Consider the following 13,090-nt stretch of genomic DNA (forward strand, 5'->3'; position numbering starts at 1 on the left):
TGCCCCCTCCTCCAAACCTGGCTGCCATCGGAGGCCCAAACGCGCCCCACAAAATGACATCTCCATTGAGGGTTCTTGAGTTTGGCTTCCTGGGGAAAAGTGCCTCCTTTCGGAGCCAACTTGCCTAACTTGCCTGCGGCCCGTCCTGGGCTTTTGCTTCCAAAAGTTCCATAAGGACGAGGATTTCTCCCAGACCAAAGCTGCCCCCTCCTCCAAACCTGGCTGCCATCGGAGGCCCAAACGCGCCCTACAAAATGACACCTGCCAAGTGGGCTCTTGAGTTTGGCTTCTTGGGGAAAAGTGACTCCTTTCAAAACCAACTTGCCTGCGTCCCGTCCCGGGCTTTTGCTACAAAAATTCCATAAGGACGAGGATTCCTCCCAGACCAAAGCTGCCCCCTCCTCCAAACCTGGCTGCCATCGGAGGTCCAAACGTGCCCTACAAAATGACATCTGCCAAGTGGGCTCTTGAGTTTGGCTTCTTGGGTGGAAGTGCCTCCTTTCAAAGCCAACTTGCCTGCGGCCCGTCCTGGGCTTTTGCCTACAAAAATTCCATAAGGACGAGGATTTCTCCCAGACCAAAGCTGCCCCCTCCTCCCAACCTGGCTGCCATTGGAGGCCCAAACGCGCCCTACAAAATGACATCTGCCAAGTGGGCTCTTGAGTTTGGCTTCTTGGGGGAAAGTGCCTCCTTTCAAAGCCAACTTGCCTAACTAGCCTGCGGCCCGTGCTGGGCTTTAGACTACAAAAATTCCATAAGGACGAGGATTTCTCCCAGACCAAAGCTGCCCCCTCCTCCAAACTTGGCTGCCATCAGAGGCCCAAACGCGCCCTACAAAATGACATCTGCCAAGTGGGCTCTTGAGTTTGGCTTCTTGGGGAAAAGTGCCTCCTTTCGGAGCCAACTTGCCTAACTTGCCTGCGTCCCGTCCTGGGCTTTTGCCTCCAAAAATTCCAGAAGGACGAGGATTTCTCCCAGACCAAAGCTGCCCCCTCCTCCAAACCTGGCTGCCATCGGAGGCCCAAACGCGCCCCACAAAATGACACCTGCATTGAGGGTTCTTGAGTTTGGCTTCCTGGGGAAAAGTGCCTCCTTTCGGAGTCAACTTGCCTGCGGCACGTGCAGGGCTTTTGCCTCCAAAAATTCCAGAAGGACGAGGATTTCTCCCAGACCAAAGCTGCCCCCTCCTCCAAACCTGGCTGCCATCGGAGGCCCAAACGTGCCCTACAAAATGACACCTGCCAAGTGGGCTCTTGAGTTTGGCTTCTTGGGGAATAGTGACTCCTTTCAAAACCAACTTGCCTGCGTCCCGTCCCGGGCTTTTGCTACAAAAATTCCATAAGGACGAGGATTCCTCCCAGACCAAAGCTGCCCCCTCCTCCAAACCTGGCTGCCATCGGAGGCCCAAACGCGCCCTACAAAATGACATCTGCCAAGTGGGCTCTTGAGTTTGGCTTCTTGGGTGGAAGTGCCTCCTTTCAAAGCCAACTTGCCTGCAGCCCGTGCTGGGCTTTAGACTACAAAAATTCCATAAGGACGAGGATTTCTCCCAGACCAAAGCTGCCCCCTCCTCCAAACCTGGCTGCCATCGGAGGCCCAAACGCGCCCCACAAAATGACATCTGCATTGAGGGTTCTTGAGTTTGGCTTCTTGGGGAAAAGTGCCTCCTTTCGGAGCCAACTTGCCTAACTTGCCTGCGGCCCGTCCTGGGCTTTTGCTACAAAAATTCCATAAGGACGAGGATTTCTCCCAGACCAAAGCTGCCCCCTCCTCCAAACCTGGCTGCCATCGGAGGCCCAAACGCGCCCTACAAAATGACACCTGCATTGTGGGTTCTTGAGTTTGGCTTCTTGGGGAAAAGTGCCTCCTTTCAAAGCCAACTTGCCTAACTTGCCTGCGGCCCGTGCTGGGCTTTTGCCTACAAATATTCCATAAGGACGAGGATTTCTCCCAGACCAAAGCTGCCCCCTCCTCCAAACCTGGCTGCCATCAGACGCCCAAACGCGCCCCACAAAATGACATCTGCATTGTGGTTTCTTGAGTTTGGCTTCTTGCGGAAAAGTGCCTCCTTTCATAGCCAACTTGCCTAACTTGCCTGCGGCCCGTCCTGGGCTTTTGCCTACAAAAATTCCATAAGGACGACGATTTCTCCCAGACCAAAGCTGCCCCCTCCTCCAAACCTGGCTGCCATCGGAGGCCCAAACGCGCCCTACAAAATGACACCTGCCAAGTGGGCTCTTGAGTTTGGCTTCTTGGGGAAAAGTGACTCCTTTCAAAACCAACTTGCCTGCGTCCCGTCCCGGGCTTTTGCTACAAAAATTCCATAAGGACGAGGATTCCTCCCAGACCAAAGCTGCCCCCTCCTCCAAACCTGGCTGCCATCGGAGGCCCAAACGCGCCCTACAAAATGACATCTGCCAAGTGGGCTCTTGAGTTTGGCTTCTTGGGGAAAAGTGCCTCCTTTCGGAATCAACTTGCCTGCGGCCCATGCAGGGCTTTTGCCTACAAAAATTCCATAAGGACGAGGATTTCTCCCAGACCAAAGCTGCCCCCTCCTCCAAACCTGGCTGCCATCGGAGGCCCAAACGTGCCCTACAAAATGACATCTGCCAAGTGGGCTCTTGAGTTTGGCTTCTTGCGGAAAAGTGCCTCCGTTCAAAGCCAACTTGCCTAACTAGCCTGCGGCCCGTGCTGGGCTTTAGACTACAAAAATTCCATAAGGACGAGGATTTCTCCCAGAAGAAAGCTGCCCCCTCCTCCAAACCTGGCTGCCATCGGAGGCCCAAACGCGCCCTACAAAATGACATCTGCATTGAGGGTTCTTGAGTTTGGCTTCTTGGGGAAAAGTGCCTCCTTTCGGAGCCAACTTGCCTAACTTGCCTGCGGCCCGTCCTGGGCTTTTGAGTACAAAAATTCCAGATGGACGAGGATTTCTCCCAGACCAAAGCTGCCCCCTCCTCCAAACCTGGCTGCCATCGGAGGCCCAAACGCGCCCCACAAAATGACATCTGCATTGAGGGTTCTTGAGTTTGGCTTCTTGGGGAAAAGTGCCTCCTTTCGGAGCCAACTTGCCTAACTTGCCTGCGGCCCGTCCTGGGCTTTTGCCTCCAAAAATTCCAGAAGGACGAGGATTTCTCCCAGACCAAAGCTGCCCCCTCCTCCAAACCTGGCTGCCATCGGAGGCCCAAACGCGCCCTACAAAATGACACCTGCATTGAGGGTTCTTGAGTTTGGCTACGTGGGGAAAAGTGCCTCCTTTCGGAGTCAACTTGCCTGCGGCCCGTCCTGGGCTTTTGCCTCCAAAAATTCCAGAAGGACGAGGATTTCTCCCAGACCAAAGCTGCCCCCTCCTCCAAACCTGGCTGCCATCGGAGGCCCAAACGTGCCCTACAAAATGACACCTGCCAAGTGGGCTCTTGAGTTTGGCTTCTTGGGGAAAAGTGACTCCTTTCAAAACCAACTTGCCTGCGTCCCGTCCCGGGCTTTTGCTACAAAAATTCCATAAGGACGAGGATTCCTCCCAGACCAAAGCTGCCCCCTCCTCCAAACCTGGCTGCCATCGGAGGCCCAAACGCGCCCTACAATATGACATCTGCCAAGTGGGCTCTTGAGTTTGGCTTCCTGGGGAAAAGTGCCTCCTTTCGGAGTCAACTTGCCTGCGGCCCATGCAGGGCTTTTGCCAACAAAAATTCCATAAGGACAAGAATTTCTCCCAGACCAAAGCTGCCCCCTCCTACAAACCTGGCTGCCATCGGAGGCCCAAACGCGCCCTACAAAATGACACCTGCCAAGTGGGCTCTTGAGTTTGGCTTCTTGGGGGAAAGTGCCTCCTTTCAAAGCCAACTTGCCTGCGGCCGGTCCTGGGCTTGTGCCTACAAAAATTCCATAAGGACGAGGATTTCTCCCAGATCAAAGATGCCCCCTCCTCCAAACCTGGCTGCCATCGGAGGCCCAAACGCGCCCTACAAAATGACATCTGCCAAGTGGGCTCTTGAGTTTGGGTTCTTGGGTAAAAGTGCTTCCCTTCGGAGCCAAAATGCCTTACTTGCCTGCGGCCCGTCCTGGGCTTTTGAGTACAAAAATTCCAGAAGGACGAGGATTTCTCCCAGACCAAAGCTGCCCCCTCCTCCAAACCTGGCTGCCATCAGAGGCCCAAACGCGCCCTACAAAATGACATCTGCATTGTGGGTTCTTGAGTTTGGCTTCTTGGGGAAAAGTGCCTCCTTTCAAAGCCAACTTGCCTAACTTGCCTGCGGCCCGTCCTGGGCTTTTGCCTCCAAAAATTCCAGAAGGACGAGGATTTCTCCCAGACCAAAGCTGCCCCCTCCTCCAAACCTGGCTGCCATCGGAGGCCCGAACGCGCCCTACAAAATGACATCTGCCAAATGGGCTCTTGAGTTTGGCTTCTTGGGGAAAAGTGCCTCCTTTCAGAGTCAACATGCCGGCGGCCCATGCAGGGCTTTTGCCTACAAAAATTCCATAAGGACGAGGATTTCTCCCAGACCAAAGCTGCCCCCTCCTCCAAACCTGGCTGCCATCGGAGGCCCAAACGCGCCCTACAAAATGACATCTGCCAAGTGGGCTCTTGAGTTTGGCTTCTTGGGTGGAAGTGCCTCCTTTCAAAGCCAACTTGCCTGCGGCCCGTCCTGGGCTTTTGCCTCCAAAAATTCCATAAGGACGAGGATTTCTCCCAGGCCAAAGCTGCCCCCTCCTCCAAACCTGGCTGCCATCGGTGGCCCAAACGCACCCTACAAAATGACATCTGCCAAGTGGGCTCCTGAGTTTGGCTTCTTGGGGGAAAATGCCTCCTTTCAAAGCCAACTTGCCTGCAGCCCGTGCTGGGCTTTAGACTACAAAAATTCCATAAGGACGAGGATTTCTCCCAGACCAAAGCTGCCCCCTCCTCCAAACCTGGCTGCCATCGGAGGCCCAAACGCGCCCTACAAAATGACATCTGCATTGTGGGTTCTTGAGTTTGGCTTCTTGGGGAAAAGTGCCTCCTTTCAAAGCCAACTTGCCTAACTTGCCTGCGGCCCATGCGGGGTTTTTGCCTCCAAAAATTCCATAAGGACGAGGATTTCTCCCAGACCAAAGCTGCCCCCTCCTCCAAACCTGGCTGTCATCGGAGGCCCAAACGCGCCCTACAAAATGACACCTGCCAAGTGGGCTCTTGAGTTTGGCTTCTTGGGGAAAAGTGGCTCCTTTCAAAACCAACTTGCCTGTGTCCCGTCCCGGGCTTTTGCTACAAAAATTCCATAAGCACGAGGATTTCTCCCAGACCAAAGCTGCCCCCTCCTCCAAACCTGGCTGCCATCGGAGGCCCAAACGCGCCCTACAAAAGGACATCTGCATTGAGGGTTCTTGAGTTTGGCTTCTTGGGGAAAAGTGCCTCCTTTCTGAGTCAACTTGCCTGCGGCCCATGCAGGGCTTTTGCCTACAAAAATTCCATAAGGACGAGGATTTCTCCCAGACCAAAGCTGCCCCCTCCTCCAAACCTGGCTATCATCGGAGGCCAAAACGCGCCCTACAAAATGACATCTGCCAAGTGGGCTCTTGAGTTTGGCTTCTTGGGTGGAAGTGCCTCCTTTCAAAGCCAACTTGCCTGCGTCGCGTCCTGGGCTTTTGCCTACAAAAATTCCATAAGGACGAGGATTTCTCCCAGACCAAAGCTGCCCCCTCCTCCAAACCTGGCTGCCATCGGAGGCCCAAACGCGCCCTACAAAATGACATCTGCATTGAGGGCCCTTGAGTTTGGCTTCTTGGCTGGAAGTACCTCCTTTCAAAGCCAACTTGCCTAACTAGCCTGCGGCCAGTGCTGGGCTTTAGACTACAAAATTTCCATAAGGACGAGGATTTCTCCCAGACCAAAGCTGCCCCCTCTTCCAAACCTGGCTGCTATCGGAGGACCAAACGCGCCCCACAAAATGACACCTGCATTGAGGGTTCTTGAGTTTGGCTTCCTGGGGAAAAGTGCCTCCTTTCGGAGTCAACTTGCCTGCGGCCCATGCAGGGCTTTTGCCTACAAAAATTCCAGAAGGACGAGGATTTCTCCCAGACCAAAGCTGCCCCCTCCTCCAAACCTGGCTGCCATCGGAGGCCCAAACGTGCCGTAAAAAATGACACCTGCCAAGTGGGCTCTTGAGTTTGGCTTCTTGGGGAAATGTGCCTCCTTTCAAAGCCTACTTGCCTGCCTCCCGTCCTGGGCTTTTGCCTACAAAAATTCCATAAGGACGAGGATTTCTCCCAGACCAAAGCTACCCCCTCCTCCAAACCTGGCTGCCATCGGAGGCCCAAACGCGCCCCACAAAATGACATCTGCATTGAGGGTTCTTGAGTTTGGCTTCTTGCGGAAAAGTGCCTCCTTTCAAAGCCAACTACTCTGCACAGGGTCCTGGGCTTTTGCCTCCAAAAATTCCAGAAGGACGAGGATTTCTCCCAGGCCAAAGCTGCCCCCTCCTCCAAACCTGGCTGCCATCGGAGGCCCAAACGCGCCCTACAAAATGACATCTGCCAAGTGGGCTCTTGAGTTTGGCTTCTTGGGGAAAAGTGACTCCTTTCAAAACCAACTTGCCTGCGTCCCGTCCCGGACGTTTGTTACAAAAATTCCATAAGGACGAGGATTTCTCCCAGACCAAAGCTGCCCCCTCCGCCAAACCTGGCTGCCATCGGAGGCCCAAACGTGCCCTACAAAATGACATCTGCCAAGCGGGCTCTTGAGTTTGGCTTCTTGGGGAAAAGTGCCTCCTTTCGGAGTCAACTTGCCGGCGGCCCATGTAGGGCTTTTGCCTCCAAAAATTCCATAAGGACGAGGATTCCTCCCAGACCAAAGCTGCCCCCTCCTCCAAACCTGGCTGCCATCGGAGGCCCAAACGCGCCCCACAAAATGACATCTGCCAAGTGGGCTCTTGAGTTTGGCTTCTTGGGGAAAAGCGCCTCCTTTCGGAGCCAACTTGCCTAACTTGCCTGCGGCCCGTCCTGGGCTTTTGCCTCCAAAAATTCCAGAAGGACGAGGATTTCTCCCAGGCCAAAGCTGCCCCCTCCTCCAAACCTGGCTGCCATCAGAGGCCCAAACGCGCCCTACAAAATGACACCTGCCAAGTGGGCTCTTGAGTTTGGCTTCTTGGGGGAAAGTGCCTCCTTTCAAAGCCAACTTGCCTGCGTCCCGTCCTGGGCTTTTGCCTACAAAAATTCCATAAGGACGAGGATTTCTCCCAGAAGAAAGCTGCCCCCTCCTCCAAACCTGGCTGCCATCGGAGGCCCTAACGCACCCTACAAAATGACATCTGCATTGTGGGTTCTTGAGTTTGGCTTCTTGGGGAAAAGTGCCTCCTTTCAAAGCCAACTTGCCTAACTTGCCTGCGGCCCGTGCTGGGCTTTTGCCTACAAAAATTCCAGATGGACAAGGATTTCTCCCAGACCAAAGCTGCTCCCTCCTCCAAACCTGGCTGCCATCGGAGGCCCAAACGCGCCCTACAAAATGACATCTGCCAAGTGGGTTCTTGAGTTTGGCTTCTTGGGGAAAAGTGACTCCTTTCAAAACCAACTTGCCTGCATCCCGTCCCGGACGTTTGCTACAAAAATTCCATAAGGACGAGGATTCCTCCCAGACCAAAGCTGCCCCCTCCGCCAAACCTGGCTGCCATCGGAGGCCCAAACGCGCCCTACAAAATGACATCTGCCAAGCGGGCTCTTGAGTTTGGCTTCTTGGGGAAAAGTGCCTCCTTTCGGAGTCAACTTGCCGGCGGCCCATGCAGGGCTTTTGCCTCCAAAAATTCCATAAGGACGAGGATTTCTCCCAGACCAAAGCTGCCCCCTCCTCCAAACCTGGCTGCCATCGGAGGCCCAAACGCGCCCTACAAAATGACACCTGCCAAGTGGGCTCTTGAGTTTGGCTTCTTGGGGAAAAGTGCCTCCTTTCGGAGCCAACTTGCCTAACTTGCCTGCGTCCCGTCCTGGGCTTTTGCCTACAAAAATTCCATAAGGACGAGGATTTCTCCCAGAAGAAAGCTGCCCCCTCCTCCAAACCTGGCTGCCATCGGAGGCCCAAACGCGCCCTACAAAATGACATCTGCATTGTGGGTTCTTGAGTTTGGCTTCTTGGGGAAAAGTGCCTCCTTTCGGAGCCAACTTGCCTAACTTGCCTGCGGCCCGTCCTGGGCTTTTGCCTACACAAATTCCATAAGGACGAGGATTTCTCCCAGGCCAAAGCTGCCCCCTCCTCCAAACCTGGCTGCCATCGGAGGCCCAAACGTGCCCTACAAAATGACACCTGCCAAGTGGGCTCTTGAGTTTGGCTTCTTGGGGAAAAGTGACTCCTTTCAAAACCAACTTGCCTGTGTCCCGTCCCGGGCTTTTGCCTACAAAAATTCCATAAGGACGAGGATTTCTCCCAGACCAAAGCTGCCCCCTCCTCCAAACCTGGCTGCCATCGGAGGCCCAAACGCGCCCTACAAAATGACATCTGCCAAGTGGGCTCTTGAGTTTGGCTTCTTGGGGAAAAGTGCCTCCTTTCAAAGCCAACTTGCCTAAATAGCCTGCAGCACATTCTGGGCTTTTGCCTACAAAAATTCCATAAGGACGAGGATTTCTCCCAGACCAAAGCTGCCCCCTCCTCCAAACCTAGCTGCCATCGGTGGCCCAAACGCGCCCTACAAAATGACATCTGCCAAGTGGGCTCCTGAGTTTGGCTTCTTGGGGGAAAGTGCCTCCTTTCAAAGCCAACTTGCCTGCAGCCCGTGCTGGGCTTTATACTACAAAAATTCCATAAGGACGAGGATTTCTCCCAGACCAAAGCTGCCCCCTCCTCCAAACCTGGCTGCCATCGGAGGCCCAAACGCGCCCTACAAAAGGACATCTGCATTGAGGGTTCTTGAGTTTGGCTTCTTGGGGAAAAGTGCCTCCTTTCGGAGCCAACTTGCCTAACTTGCCTGCGGCCCATGCGGGGTTTTTGCCTACAAAAATTCCATAAGGACGAGGATTTCTCCCAGACCAAAGCTGCCCCCTCCTCCAAACCTGGCTGCCATCGGAGGCCCAAACGCGCCCTACAAAATGACACCTGCCAAGTGGGCTCTTGAGTTTGGCTTCTTGCGGAAAAGTGCCTCCTTTCAAAGCCAACTTGCCTAACTAGCCTGCGGCCCATTCTGGGCTTTTGCCTACAAAAATTCCATAAGGACGAGGATTTCTCCCAGACCAAAGCTGCCCCCTCCTCCAAACCTGGCTGCCATCGGAGGCCCAAACGCGCCCTACAAAATGACACCTGCCAAGTGGGCTCTTGAGTTTGGCTTCTTGGGGAAAAGTGCCTCCTTTCGGAGTCAACTTGCCGGCGGCCCATGCAGGGCTTTTGCCTACAAAAATTCCATAAGGACGAGGATTTCTCCCAGAACAAAGCTGCCCCCTCCTCCAAACCTGGCTGCCATCGGAGGCCCAAACGTGCCCTACAAAATGACATCTGCCAAGTGGGCTCTTGAGTTTGGCTTCTTGCGGAAAAGTGCCTCCGTTCAAAGCCAACTTGCCTAACTAGCCTGCGGCCCGTGCTGGGCTTTAGACTACAAAAATTCCATAAGGACGAGGATTTCTCCCAGAAGAAAGCTGCCCCCTCCTCCAAACCTGGCTGCCATCGGAGGCCCAAACGCGCCCTACAAAATGACATCTGCATTGTGGGCTCTTGAGTTTGGCTTCTTGGGGAAAAGTGCCTCCTTTCGGAGCCAACTTGCCTAACTTGCCTGCGGCCCGTCCTGGGCTTTTGCTTCCAAAAATTCCATAAGGACGAGGATTTCTCCCAGACCAAAGCTGCCCCCTCCTCCAAACCTGGCTGCCATCGGAGGCCCAAACGTGCCCTACAAAATGACACCTGCCAAGTGGGCTCTTGAGTTTGGCTTCTTGGGGAAAAGTGACTCCTTTCAAAACCAACTTGCCTGTGTCCCGTCCCGGGCTTTTGCCTACAAAAATTCCATAAGGACGAGGATTTCTCCCAGACCAAAGCTGCCCCCTCCTCCAAACCTGGCTGCCATCGGAGGCCCAAACGCGCCCTACAAAATGACATCTGCCAAGTGGGCTCTTGAGTTTGGCTTCTTGGGGAAAAGTGCCTCCTTTCAAAGCCAACTTGCCTAACTAGCCTGCAGCACATTCTGGGCTTTTGCCTACAAAAATTCCATAAGGACGAGGATTTCTCCCAGACCAAAGCTGCCCCCTCCTCCAAACCTAGCTGCCATCGGTGGCCCAAACGCGCCCTACAAAATGACATCTGCCAAGTGGGCTCCTGAGTTTGGCTTCTTGGGGGAAAGTGCCTCCTTTCAAAGCCAACTTGCCTGCAGCCCGTGCTGGGCTTTATACTACAAAAATTCCATAAGGACGAGGATTTCTCCCAGACCAAAGCTGCCCCCTCCTCCAAACCTGGCTGCCATCGGAGGCCCAAACGCGCCCTACAAAATGACACCTGCCAAGTGGGCTCTTGAGTTTGGCTTCTTGCGGAAAAGTGCCTCCTTTCAAAGCCAACTTGCCTAACTAGCCTGCGGCCCATTCTGGGCTTTTGCCTACAAAAATTCCATAAGGACGAGGATTTCTCCCAGACCAAAGCTGCCCCCTCCTCCAAACCTGGCTGCCATCGGAGGCCCAAACGCGCCCTACAAAATGACATCTGCATTGTGGGTTCTTGAGTTTGGCTTCTTGGGGAAAAGTGCCTCCTTTCGGAGCCAACTTGCCTAACTTGCCTGCGGCCCGTCCTGGGCTTTTGAGTACAAAAATTCCATAAGGACGAGGATTTCTCCCAGACCAAAGCTGCCCCCTCCTCCAAACCTGGCTGCCATCGGAGGCCCAAACGCGCCCTACAAAATGACATCTGCCAAGTGGGCTCTTGAGTTTGGCTTCTTGGGGAAAAGTGCCTCCTTTCAAAGCCAACTTGCCTGCAGCCCGTGCTGGGCTTTATACTACAAAAATTCCATAAGGACGAGGATTTCTCCCAGACCAAAGCTGCCCCCTCCTCCAAACCTGGCTGCCATCGGAGGCCCAAACGCGCCCTACAAAATGACATCTGCCAAGTGGGTTCTTGAGTTTGGCTTCTAGCGGAAAAGTGCCTCCTTTCAAAGCCAACTTGCCTAACTAGCCTGCGGCCCATTCTGGGCTTTTGCCTACAAAAATTCCATAAGGACGAGGATTTCTCCCAGACCAAAGCTGCCCCCTCCTCCAAACCTGGCTGCCATCGGAGGCCCAAACGCGCCCTACAAAATGACACCTGCCAAGTGGGCTCTTGAGTTTGGCTTCTTGGGGAAAAGTGCCTCCTTTCGGAGTCAACTTGCCGGCGGCCCATGCAGGGCTTTTGCCTACAAAAATTCCATAAGGACGAGGATTTCTCCCAGAACAAAGCTGCCCCCTCCTCCAAACCTGGCTGCCATCGGAGGCCCAAACGTGCCCTACAAAATGACATCTGCCAAGTGGGCTCTTGAGTTTGGCTTCTTGCGGAAAAGTGCCTCCGTTCAAAGCCAACTTGCCTAACTAGCCTGCGGCCCGTGCTGGGCTTTAGACTACAAAAATTCCATAAGGACGAGGATTTCTCCCAGAAGAAAGCTGCCCCCTCCTCCAAACCTGGCTGCCATCGGAGGCCCAAACGCGCCCTACAAAATGACATCTGCATTGTGGGCTCTTGAGTTTGGCTTCTTGGGGAAAAGTGCCTCCTTTCGGAGCCAACTTGCCTAACTTGCCTGCGGCCCGTCCTGGGCTTTTGCTTCCAAAAATTCCATAAGGACGAGGATTTCTCCCAGACCAAAGCTGCCCCCTCCTCCAAACCTGGCTGCCATCGGAGGCCCAAACGTGCCCTACAAAATGACACCTGCCAAGTGGGCTCTTGAGTTTGGCTTCTTGGGGAAAAGTGACTCCTTTCAAAACCAACTTGCCTGTGTCCCGTCCCGGGCTTTTGCCTACAAAAATTCCATAAGGACGAGGATTTCTCCCAGACCAAAGCTGCCCCCTCCTCCAAACCTGGCTGCCATCGGAGGCCCAAACGTGCCCTACAAAATGACATCTGCCAAGTGGGCTCTTGAGTTTGGCTTCTTGGGGAAAAGTGCCTCCTTTCGGAGCCAACTTGCCTAACTAGCCTGCGGCCCGTGCTGGGCTTTAGACTACAAAAATTCCATAAGGACGAGGATTTCTCCCAGAAGAAAGCTGCCCCCTCCTCCAAACCTGGCTGCCATCGGAGGCCCAAACGCGCCCTACAAAATGACATCTGCATTGTGGGTTCTTGAGTTTGGCTTCTTGGGGAAAAGTGCCTCCTTTCGGAGCCAACTTGCCTAACTTGCCTGCGGCCCGTCCTGGGCTTTTGAGTACAAAAATTCCAGAAGGACGAGGATTTCTCCCAGACCAAAGCTGCCCCCTCCTCCAAACCTGGCTGCCATCGGAGGCCCAAACGCGCCCTACAAAATGACATCTGCCAAGTGGGCTCTTGAGTTTGGCTTCTTGGGGAAAAGTGCCTCCTTTCAAAGCCAACTTGCCTGCAGCCCGTGCTGGGCTTTATACTACAAAAATTCCATAAGGACGAGGATTTCTCCCAGACCAAAGCTGCCCCCTCCTCCAAACCTGGCTGCCATCGGAGGCCCAAACGCGCCCTACAAAAGGACATCTGCATTGAGGGTTCTTGAGTTTGGCTTCTTGGGGAAAAGTGCCTCCTTTCGGAGTCAACTTGCCGGCGGCCCATGCAGGGCTTTTGCCTACAAAAATTCCATAAGGACGAGGATTTCTCCCAGACCAAAGCTGCCCCCTCCTCCAAACCTGGCTGCCATCGGAGGCCCAAACGCGCCCTACAAAATGACATCTGCCAAGTGGGCTCTTGAGTTTGGCTTCTTGGGGAAAAGTGCCTCCTTGCGGAGCCAAATTGCCTAACTTGCCTGCGGCCCGTGCTGGGCTTTTGCCTCCAAAAATTCCATAAGGACGAGGATTTCTCCCAGAAGAAAGCTGCCCCCTCCTCCAAACCTGGCTGCCATCGGAGGCCCAAACGCGCCCTACAAAATGACATCTGCATTGTGGGTTCTTGAGTTTGGCTTCTTGGGGAAAAGTGCCTCCTTTCGGAGCCAACTTGCCTAACTTGCCTGCGGCCCGTCCT

This window comes from Cinclus cinclus, chromosome 24, assembly GCF_963662255.1.
Source record: "Cinclus cinclus chromosome 24, bCinCin1.1, whole genome shotgun sequence".
In the NCBI taxonomy this organism is placed as follows: Eukaryota; Metazoa; Chordata; class Aves; order Passeriformes; family Cinclidae; genus Cinclus; species Cinclus cinclus.